This window comes from Myodes glareolus, chromosome 15 (genome assembly GCF_982192425.1).
Source record: "Myodes glareolus chromosome 15, mMyoGla1.1, whole genome shotgun sequence".
NCBI classification, from domain to species: Eukaryota; Metazoa; Chordata; class Mammalia; order Rodentia; family Cricetidae; genus Myodes; species Myodes glareolus.
The window spans coordinates 72,105,690-72,116,874 of NC_142040.1; the positions used below are offsets into that span (position 1 = coordinate 72,105,690).

An 11,185-nucleotide genomic window follows, 5' to 3' on the forward strand; every position below is an offset into this window, starting at 1 on the left:
GAATAGCACAAGAGACCACATTTAAATAAATGGTTTTCAGGTATAAATGAATACTTATTTTACTGATGAATTCATTTCACCATAAAACTTAAGTTTTATATTTTGATGATATAATCCATAAAATGCCCCTCATTCATACAATTCATGCTTAAAAATCATTTGCTTTAAAACAATCGTAATCACATGACTTTAGTTCCTGATACCTGCTTAGAACTTAGCTGTATGATGTTTTAACTTTTGTAGCATAATAAGTGTTAAGTGTTATGAAATACTCAACAATGATCATGAAAACGAATGAGAAAATGTTTACTTTCAATTTCAAAAAATCAATTTCTTTTAGATGACAATGAATTCCATCGAAAATTAGAGGAGTAGTGACCAGTGCTGCTCGCCTAAGCTATTTGTTCTCTGTTGTGTACAAACAGAAGGTGAATCATGTCTAAATGATTCTGGACTAGAAAGTATGTTGTAGAATCTGGCATGCATCATTTCAAGTTTGCTCCCATGGGTCGGCCGTCACAGGAAGACAGACAGAGACATTATAGATGAAGGACAATAATGTTTGGAAAGGCCTCTGGTTGTCATTAATGTAGGCAGACATCTGTCCTTAGCATATAGCAGGTTAGGAAAACCAGCAAATGAAATGCTTTTATCAGAAATGAAATGAATGTATTAATTGATTAAAATTCCAAGTCAGAAGATATGTAGCTTCTGAGACAGAACAGCAAGTATAAATTAAAGGCAGTGACCTTTTCTGTCATGTTCATTAACGTATTTCTACTCCAGGGCGATTGCTGGGGACTGTGAGCATATGATAAAATTAACTTTATTAATTAATAACAGATCTGGTGGAAGGATGCAGATGTGTGAAATACACTGACCTGGGGATCATGACATGGTGTGTTGCTAAGCTTCTCTGTGCATTGAACTTTCTGGAACTAATTCTTAGAAAATGAAATGAAATCGTTGACTTCCTGAGAGCACTGTAATTCTTGGGGAGTCAAACTAATGAAATAGCTAGAGTGAGTCCGGGGGTGAGCGGAGACAAGGCACACATTCCAGCTACGTTCTTTCCTCAGTCCTACAAAAGTCTAACAAATGAACAGCAGAAGCACCACAGCCCAGAAACTTCTCCAAACAGCTCCCTTAAGCAGTGAGCCATCAAACTGGGAAAACTAAAGAACTCAGATAACTAGGAAATAAAACAGCATTCTGGCGTCTCATTATATTTCCACAGACTCTTCTTACTCTTGCTCTAATAGCAAAGACAAATATGTGAATTCACAGGGGGAATAAAGCAGGAACCATGGAGTACTGATGGGGCTGTGGAGATAAGAAGGGAGCCTGGTGGCTGTGCTGTTAAGAGAGCCCATGGCTGTGACTGAGCCTCTTTCCTCTTTGCATTCTGTTTACTAAAATCTGCAGGCAGGAAAGGCTCAGTTGACAACTTTCTTCCTTTCAATGTTTCCTTTACGGTTTATTTTAATTATGTATTTTTAATATTCTGACTGAACTGCTGCAGAAATCAAATTATAATATACTCCTTAATGCCCTTCCTTCCTCTCTCTCTCTCTCTCTCTCTCTCTCTCTCTCTCCCTCCCTCCCTCCTTCCTTCCCTCCCTCCCTTCCTTCCTTTATTTCTGGCAAGGTGTAAAAATTTCCCACTGTTTCACCAGAAATGGGTATCAGCTACAGTTTCTCTCTTCACCCTCTTCAATGTAGTGATTGTTAGCTGCGTGTGGCCATTTGAAAGCTGGCTAGAGATGGCTGCTCAGTTCATGAACAAATCTGGCCACTCTGCATTGTGTCAGGATCCCCACCTCACTTTCTAGCGGCCGTGTTAACCTGGACTCCTGTGCCCATTTCTCAAGCCAGTGAGAAATGTATTCCTCCAAGGTCTAGCCATAGCCCTGAATGATGTTTACTATCTCTTTGCCTGCATTTCTGCTCACTGTCTTTGGTCATTTGGAAGCTTAGCCATTCGCCCATGGATCGTCGGAGCTAAGATTCACACAAGCAGACTCCTGCACTTGAGGTGAACATCCATGCTCTATATGATCTCAAAGACTGAAAGACACATCATCTCTTTCCAGTCACTTTGCTTCTTTCTTATAATAATAAGCTTTATTCAAGCATAGGCATGTGTTGCTTGACATTTGTTACTTTTAATGATTCTTTTATTTATATTTTGCTTTTAATTAGCTCAAGAAGCAGCAGGTTTGTTTTACTGTGTCATTTTTATAATACTTGGTTTTGGTTGATTCCCCCTTCACCCACCCCTCAGGTTTCCCATCCACCTGCTCCTCCTTCCCACGCCCACCCTCAGTACTCCCTTTTCTTCTTCCACACCACTCGTGTTCCGTTACCCTTCCCACTCACCTTCTTTAAAGCCCCTTATCCCACTGCCCCGGGGATCCTCTTAAGTTCCTGACCTCTATCCCTCAACCCCCCCACAATACACACCATAAACGTTAGAGGACTGAGATCTGCATGTGAGGGAGATGATGAGGTGATTGTGTTCCTGAGCCCTTGATAGTGTATTTTCTAGTTCCGTGCATTCTCTGTAATTTGTTATTGTTATTTTTATTTAAGGTTGAGGAAAATTTCATTATGTACCTATTTTTCTTACTCATTCATTAATTTGGATGCATGTGAGTTGCTTTTGCTTCTTTGATCTTGTAAATGGAGAAAAATAGATGTGGCTATGAAGTATCTGAATGGTAGTTGTCTTAGGGTTTTATTGCTGTGAAGAGACACCATGATCACAGCAACTCTTAGAAAGGAGAACATTTAATTGGGCAGGACGGGCTTACAATTCAGAGGTTTAGTCCATTATCACCCTGCAGGGAAGCACGGTGGCTCTCAGGCAGACATGGTGTTGGAGAAGTAGCTGAGATTTCTACATCCAGACCTGCAGGCAACAGGAAGAGAGAGTGACACTGGGCCTGGCTTTAACATCTGAGACCTCAAAACCCACCCTCACAGTGACACATTACCACAACTCCTAAATTAAAATCTTTGAGTCTATGGGAGCCATTCTTATTCAGATTAGCAAAGTAGTATATACAGTCCTTTAGATATAGGCTCAAATGCGGCATAGCTGGGTAATATGGGAAATCTAATTTTAGCATCGTGGGACATCCCCACAATGATTCCCACAGTTACTATACCAGTTTATGCCCACCAGCAGTGAACAAAGTCTACTATCTCTTCTCATTGCTGTCTTTGTCCTTCATTCACTAGTGGCTCAGATCAGGAAAGCATCCTTGACACCAGCTGGGTATAGAGCATAGAAGGGGGTACTGATACCTCTCACGCAGTTTGTGAGAGCAACGAATGCCGCCCTCTTGCTGAAGTAATTACAGTAGACTTGCAATGCTTTGGGAAGGTAGGGCACGTGATTGTTTTACTGAGTATTCTATTTCTTTCAAGTCACATCTTAAATCTTCTGTAATGAAGTACCATGAACTTCGTGATTTATTTTATTGGCCTGCAGTTCTAGGCAGCAAAGTTCTGGAGTGATGCTGGAAGCTCCAGGGCCCCTGTCAAAGCCCATATGTGGCTTCTTCTTAGCTTCAAGTGTGCTGGCAACTTTTGGCTTCCCTTGACTTCCAAATACGACCCCTAATGGTTTCATTCTCTTATTCATATGGACATTGTCTTAGGGTTTCTATTGCTGCGAAGAGACACCATGACCATGGCAGCTCTTATATAGGAAAAGATTTAACTCTGTATCTTCATGTTTGATGTCAAAGCACTCTTCAGATCTCCAACTCTTTTCAGCTTTGTTGACTGCCACATCCTTCTTTCTCCTGGGCTGTTTCTACTTCCTGTTAGCAGCTTTCCTCAGCAAATATTCCATGGCTCTGGTGTCTCCAACATGTTGGGGTCTCCAAGGCAATCTAGGCTTTACCTTCACAGTTTCATAAAATTGATGTGGGAGCCCCTTCTGTGTGCTGTGATTACCATTAATGAATAAAGAAACTGCTTTGGACCTATAGCAAGGCAGAACTTAGGTAGGCTGGGTGCTGGGAGGAAGAAGAGCAAATTCAGGAGACACCATGGAGTCACCACAGATAAACATGCTGAAATGACCTGGTGGTGATGCACAGATTAATAGAGATGTGTTAAATTAAGATGTAAGAGTTAGTCAATAAGAATGGGCCAAGCAGAAAGTGTTTGTTAAAGGTTAACAGTGTCCACCAGCTTTATTTCTTTTCCCTCAAAATGTGTTTGGGCTTACAACTCTATATTTCTTTATTCCTGGACCAGACCCTTGATTTCTATACTCTATTTCTGGACTCTTCATGGCCAAATTTGCCAAGGTCCGCTGCTTGTTGGGACTGGACCATGGCCCAATTACATCTTCACCGACTTCTTGTTCTCGATGATTTCCCTCACTGCTTAAGTCTGGCTGTTCTGGAACTCGCTCTGCAGACCAGGCTGGCCTCAAACTTAGAGCTCCTCTAGTCTCTGCCTTCCCTGTGCCAGGGTTAAAGCAGTGAAGCACCACACCTGTCTCCAAGCATTTCTTTAATTCCTTTTCACAAATTGGAAATTTAGCTTGATGGGATCTTGTCCTGAGGTTACCCACCCTTTACTCCATTTCTTAATCTGGTTATCTTTTTGAATACAGAACAGAGCTCCATTCCACTTCCTGGTGCTCCTGCTCAAATTTACACTTTGCAATTTACCCTGCTCAGCTTGCTCCTTTTCTTTATGAATCTTCATTAGAGTTACCCCTAATTACCACACAACAGAGTTTATACTGAGTTCTTTTGAGATTTCCTCTGCCAAGGGAATTAATCCAAAACTCTTCACTTTAGCCTCAGGTAGTCTCTTAGAACAAGGACAAAAGCAAGCCACTCTCTTCAAAGTATCTTGAGACTGGTCTCTAAGCCACATGCTTACATTCTTCTCCTCTGAAATCTCTTGATCCAGGCACCCACAGTTCAAATCACATTCAGTACCACTGCCTTCTATGTTCCTACTTGGATGGCCCATTAAACAGACACTCAATGCCTTCAACTGCTTTTCTAATGTGTACTCCCCATGTCGGTATTCCTTCCAACAAAAGCATGGCCAGGTGTGGCATACCACTCCTGGCACCCAAATCTGCGTTCGTCAGAGTTGTTGAGAGTACAGAGCTTATAGACTGAGTCCCTCTCTCTACATACAAATATAAGGGAATGCATTGGAACGACTTACAGGAAATCCAACAATGGCTCACTGTGAATGGCAAGTCCAAGAATCTAGTAGTTGCTCGTTCCCACGAGGCTGGGTATCTCAGCTGGTCTCCTGTCTCTGCTGGAATCCCAAAAAAGTCAACTCCAATGCCAGTGAAGGAGTGTATATGCTGGCAAGGGGAGGGCAGGCAGGTGAAGAAGAAGGAAGCCCCTTATTCCGTAGTCCTTACATAGGCTTCCAGCAGGTGTGTCCCCGATTAAAGGTGTGGTGCGGGAGAATTGTCTGTATTCTGTCAATCATATTTTAATAAAACGCTGATTGGCCAGGCAGGCAGTATAGGCGGGAAAGCCAGACAGGAAGTAGAAGTGGAGTAAAGAGACTGGGAGTATTCTGGGACACAGGAAGCCCTCAGCCACTCCTGTACAGACCACCGAAGAGGCAACATGTAAGCTGTCACAATGAGAAAGGTACGGAGCCATTATGGCTAACATAGATCAGAATAATGGGTTAAGATAAGTTATAAGAACTAATAAGTAGCCTGACCTAATGGGCCAATCAGTTTATAACCTTATGGACTCTTGTGTGTGATTTTCCTTGGGACTTGCTGGCTTGTTGGGGTACTGAGCAGGACAGAAACCCCAACAAGCCGGCCCTCGTGTTACATATGGCGCCCAGACGTGGATAACTGAATCCACAGAAAGCCTGAGAAAGCTTGGGAAAGAATAGAGTAAAGCTTGTTTTGTTTGTAGCAGCAATTTCTCGGGTCTACTTTGCTTGCTAGAGGCAAGCAAGGCTCTCATCTAAGAGAGGCTTCCTGACTCAGCTTTAGCTGCAAAACCTTGCAGCTCATTAAGAGGTCCTGCCATGAAACACTTAAACGGTGTTGATGAAAAGCTTGACGCATGCTTTTCGGTTTTAAGCTGTAGCAGGAAAAAGCTGTGCTGTTTTAAAATGTCGGCTTTATGGGATGTCCTGCCAGAGCAAACTTTGACTCTTTCAGGCAGGCAGTCCGACTGAGTGTGGTCTGTGAGCAGAATGCTGCAGCTTGCTTGCTAGCAAGGACCTTGAAACACAACAGAGTTGTGGCAGTGAACACAGCTGTGGCTGGTATCTCAGCTATGAGTCTGGAAAGCTAAGGAATGAGCTGGATCTAGCTGTCAAAGCCATGGCTTTCCATATTGCTTTGTAAATTAAAGGCTCATACGGTCAGAAAAAGAGAGATAAACAGTAAAGAGAGATTCAAAGATGAAAAAAACCTCTAAAGAGTTTACAATGTGTTAAAAATATATACAAGCTAAAGGTTAAAGTCATTAAAAAGAAAAAAAAAGAAGGGAGAAATAGGGTGTGGTGGTACACACCTTTAATCCCAATGCCTGGGAGGCAGAGGTACGTTGACCTCTGAGACTTTAAGGGGCAGAGGGAGTTGACCTCTGTGACTTCAAGGTGTGGTAGTGCACACCTTTAATCCCAATGCCTGGGAGGCAGGGACAGACAGATCTCTGTGAGTTCAAGGTGTGGTAGCATGCACCTTTAATCCCAGCACTGGGGAGGCAGAGACAGGAGGATCTCTGTGAGTTCAAAGACAGCCTGGTCTACAGTGTTATTCCAGGACAAAGATATACAAAGATCCTGTCTCAAAAAGTAAAAGTAAAAATAAAAGAAATAGAGGTTAAAATAAAGCCACATAAAGATGGAAAATGCACAGAGAATCTTCATACTGTATGCTATTATGCTCTCTTTAAATTGTTTGATTGCTGAGGAAGGAGCAACAACTGCTAAAAGACTTTTGTTTATAAATACTGCTGAACTAACCCAAGATAGGAATTTTGAAAATACCTTGGCTTCAAAACTGAAGTCAAAAGGTATGTTACTTTGGAGAAGAGATTTTGCTTTTGTTTCCACAGAAAACGAGAGACTCTGGATTTATTCAGAGTTAAGAATAATCACCTTTGACCAAGGGAGGCCACCTGAAAAATCTCTGATAGGAACAGATGGCCCAGATGACAGAGGTCTACATCCAGAACTGATCCAAGACTGCTGCCTGAGATGATCGAGACTCACAGGATACTCCAGTCATGACTTGATTATAACTCTAAATTTTCTTTAGGTCCCCATAAGATCATCAGCGCCCCCAACCAGCAGGAAGTAGCCTGAAATACTACGCCCACATTCCCAACAAATGGATTATGGGTATTTTCCTTTGTTTAAAAAAAAAAAAAAGAGGGAAATGGTGCGGGAGAATTGTCTGTATTCTGTCAATCATATTTTAATAAAACGCTGATTGGCCAGGCAGGCAGTATAGGCGGGAAAGCCAGACAGGAAGTAGAAGTGGAGTAAAGAGACTGGGAGTATTCTGGGACACAGGAAGCCCTCAGCCACTCCTGTACAGACCACCGAAGAGGCAACATGTAAGCTGTCACAATGAGAAAGGTACGGAGCCATTATGGCTAACATAGATCAGAATAATGGGTTAAGATAAGTTATAAGAACTAATAAGTAGCCTGACCTAATGGGCCAATCAGTTTATAACCTTATGGACTCTTGTGTGTGATTTTCCTTGGGACTTGCTGGCTTGTTGGGGTACTGAGCAGGACAGAAACCCCAACAAGCCGGCCCTCGTGTTACAAAGGTGTTTCTTCCAGTCTCAAGATCTGGATGAAAGGCCATGTTGCCTTCCTGCCTCAAGATCCAGAACACAAGTGAGCACTCCATTCCTGACTTGTTGTTTATTCTAGACATAATCAGCTGGCAACCGAGAACAGCCATCCTAAACATGGATGGATAGAGCCTTACTTTTATGTCTCCCTTTGTCCATCTTTGAAAACATTAGGAGTATTCAACCAATTGAATGTCTTTGCTGGCAACATGGGGGTAGAAACATGAAACCAACGTCTAAATAAAAATATTCTTCTAAGATCTGTAGAGAAGAAAGAAGGCTGATGGGTGGGAAGGAGATAAGAGACAGGAGAGAGAGAGAGTAAGCCCAGTGCATTATATATGTACCCTTAATTGTCAAATCACAAACTTAATTAATAAAAGACATTATTTCCTAGACTGGGATTCTCAGAGGCATTTGTATCATGATTAAGAAGATGGTCCTGTGATCCCAGGACATGCCAACCTTGGGTCCACATTTACACTGTGTGTTAACATTTTCCGGTGCTGGTAATATGTTCCCCAGGCATCTTTAGTTATCACCAGAATATGCTCAGCTTACACAGATGAGCCATAGCACAAAACTTCTTCATTTTTTCTCAGTAAGCACTCTGAAGAATCGATTCTAAATGTTCTCCTAGTTAGCATAAATTAATCCATTTTGGAATCCAATTTATCATTTTGTAGCATTTTTAGATTGTCCACATCAGATGAGGACAAAGGGTTTTAACCTTTGAAATCTTAGGATCCTATAACAGTAATTGCACTCAAAAATGCATCTCACTGCAACTATTCACACTGCTAGTTTTTCCCCATTGGTGCCCAACATTATTTTGTTATTTCACTCCAATCACTTTCCTTTGAAGTACTTAAAATATTTCCCTGGCAAAATCCACTTATTTTTACTCTTAAAATTACTTTTATACATTTTTAATTAAAATAGAATTATATTATTAACCTTTTCCTCCTTTTTCTTCCCTTTCCTCCTTTCAACATCTCCCATGTCCCTTGCTCTCTAATTGATAGCATATTTTCTCTATTCTTGGTACATATGTGTATATATGTATGTTTATGTACAAATACACAAATGCAGCATGCCGGGTCAGTTTTTGTTATTTGTGGGTATGTGGTTTCAGAACTGACCATTTTGCATTGGAAAAACAGTTAGGGAGCTCATCCCTAGGAAAGCCTGACTCTCCCTGCCCGGCAGCTATTATTTGAATATAGTTCTTCATCTAGAGGTGGGATCTGTCGACACTTCCTTCCTTCCATGTTAATATACACACTGATATTACTATTGTTCCCATCTTGTTTGTGCGGTCATCACACAACTCCCTGTGTTCTGGCTCCTGTCATCTTTCTAGAGCTACGGATGCAGATGTAGCCACTGGGGCTGGGATTTCCACAATATGTTGATCCTGACATTGTGCCCAGTCTTCCTTTGTTATGAAGAGAAACTTCTTTTATGACAGGTACTTATCTGTGGGGATTACAAGGATAAGATTTAGAATGTATTAAGGGGTTATACTGGTCTAGCAAAATCATGGCAGTAGATCCTTTTCTGAGGTCCATGGCCTCACTGGCCCCAGGAATTAGACTAAGTTTCTAGTACCAGGAATGGTTTTCCTTCTGAATAGGCCTTTAGATCAATTAAACAGCTGCTGGTTACCACTAACACATGGGTGCCACTAATTGCATGTCTTACAGATTTCTTCCCATGCTGGTCAATGTTTTGGTTCATAGGTGTTGCAGCTGTGTAGGACTACCATCTGCTTCATTTCCTTGGCAAACTACATAGTATTTTCTGGTACCAAGGAAACTCAACTTCATGAAGAAAAACTTTTGGCTAGCTCCAGCTCATTCACTGTTGGTAGGAATGCAAATTGGTGCAGCTATTCTGGAAATCGGTATGGAGAAGCCTAAAACAAGCAAACAAAAGCTAACACAACAACAAAACCCCAATCTTTCACATGGTCCAAATCTACTACTCTCTAGCATATGCCCTAAGAGCCTGATATCATATTCCACAAGTGTTGTTGAAAAACCCTTGTGGAATATGATACAGCACTCTCCAGCTATAAGGAAAAACAAACCCATGAGATTTGTAGGTTTCTTTGGTAGACCTAGAAGACATTATGCCGAGTGAGGTGACTCAGATCCAAAAAACAAGTGCCGCATGTTCTTTCTTTCTTATCTGTGGTTCTCAGTTAGAAGTCTTCAGATGGGAATACAGAACACAAAGTAACCACTGAAACAGGAAAGTATAAGGAGACCATAATGAAGGTGTGTGTGTGTGTGTGTGTGTGTGTGTGTGTGTGTGTGTGTGTTTGAGGTATAGATCAGGTAAAGCTGACATGAAGCAGGAAACAGAAAAATGAGGAAGGCCCTCCAACTGGGAGGGGGATAGAAATCAATACAGAAGGGAGTCAAGGGAAAAATAACATCAACAATAATAAGAATCTCAAGGAATCATATAGTTTTATATTTACCTAAAATTAAACACAATGCATTCAAAAGTATGTATATGAAAGAAAAATATTCTAATTTAAACAAAGTTTTAAGTGACCTCATGGTTCTCTTGATTTTAAAACTAAGGTCATATGATCCTGACAACAGAGATTGAATAGTAGCCAGACATCTATACTTTGGTGAGTTCTGTATTTCACTATTAGTTTGAATACCTGAGTCGGTGTGTGTGTGTGTGTGTGTGTGTGTGTGTGTGTGTGTGTGTGTGTGTGTATAAGTGTGTGTGTGTATAAGTGTGTGTGTGTGTGTATAAGTGTGTGTGTGTATAAGTGTGTGTGTGTGTGTGTGTGAATAAAGTGTTCTTTGCTGTTGCATCACCATATATCCAAGGATTTCACATACTGACATTGCCTAATTGTATGGACATTTCTCCTATGACCTTACTACAAGTGTTGATTTAAATGTCTCTTAGTGGAAAGATAATCCCAGAAGGGGGAGCTTCTAGATTGTATGAAGAAAGTCTTCAGTTTGCGGTGGATTAGAGACATTGGCTTCAGAGTATTTCTCAGAATTGAAGTATCAAGTGGTCAGCAATGAGCAGTTAGAGCAGCAGGGATCTAGAGCCATGCTGAGCTTGCCTCTTGTCAAACCTGTCCATCATGACTACAGATTCCATTCTTCTTGGTGTGTGAGTTGAGCTTAGATAAATGGATAATGGCTCAGATTCTTTCTGTTTAAATTAGACACCATGACATCATTATTCAGATTCCCTGAGATGACTAATGTGAAATGGTATAAAATAGTATTCTTCAAGTATTGTGGACAACAGTTGAGTTGCTGATTGAAGGGTTAGCAGACAATATCATATCAAAGCTAC

The 11,185-nt window shown here is 41.3% G+C and overlaps 1 long non-coding RNA gene across 1 annotated transcript; it reads left to right on the top strand.

Annotated features, from left to right (window-relative positions):
- Nucleotides 1–5,449: 5,449 nt before the first annotated feature.
- Nucleotides 5,450–7,721, top strand: LOC148119720 (uncharacterized). The gene is made up of 2 exons (XR_015735019.1): nt 5,450–5,654; nt 7,092–7,721. It is a non-coding gene; the product is annotated as an uncharacterized LOC148119720 (long non-coding RNA).
- The last annotated feature ends 3,464 nt before the right edge of the window (nt 7,722–11,185 follow it).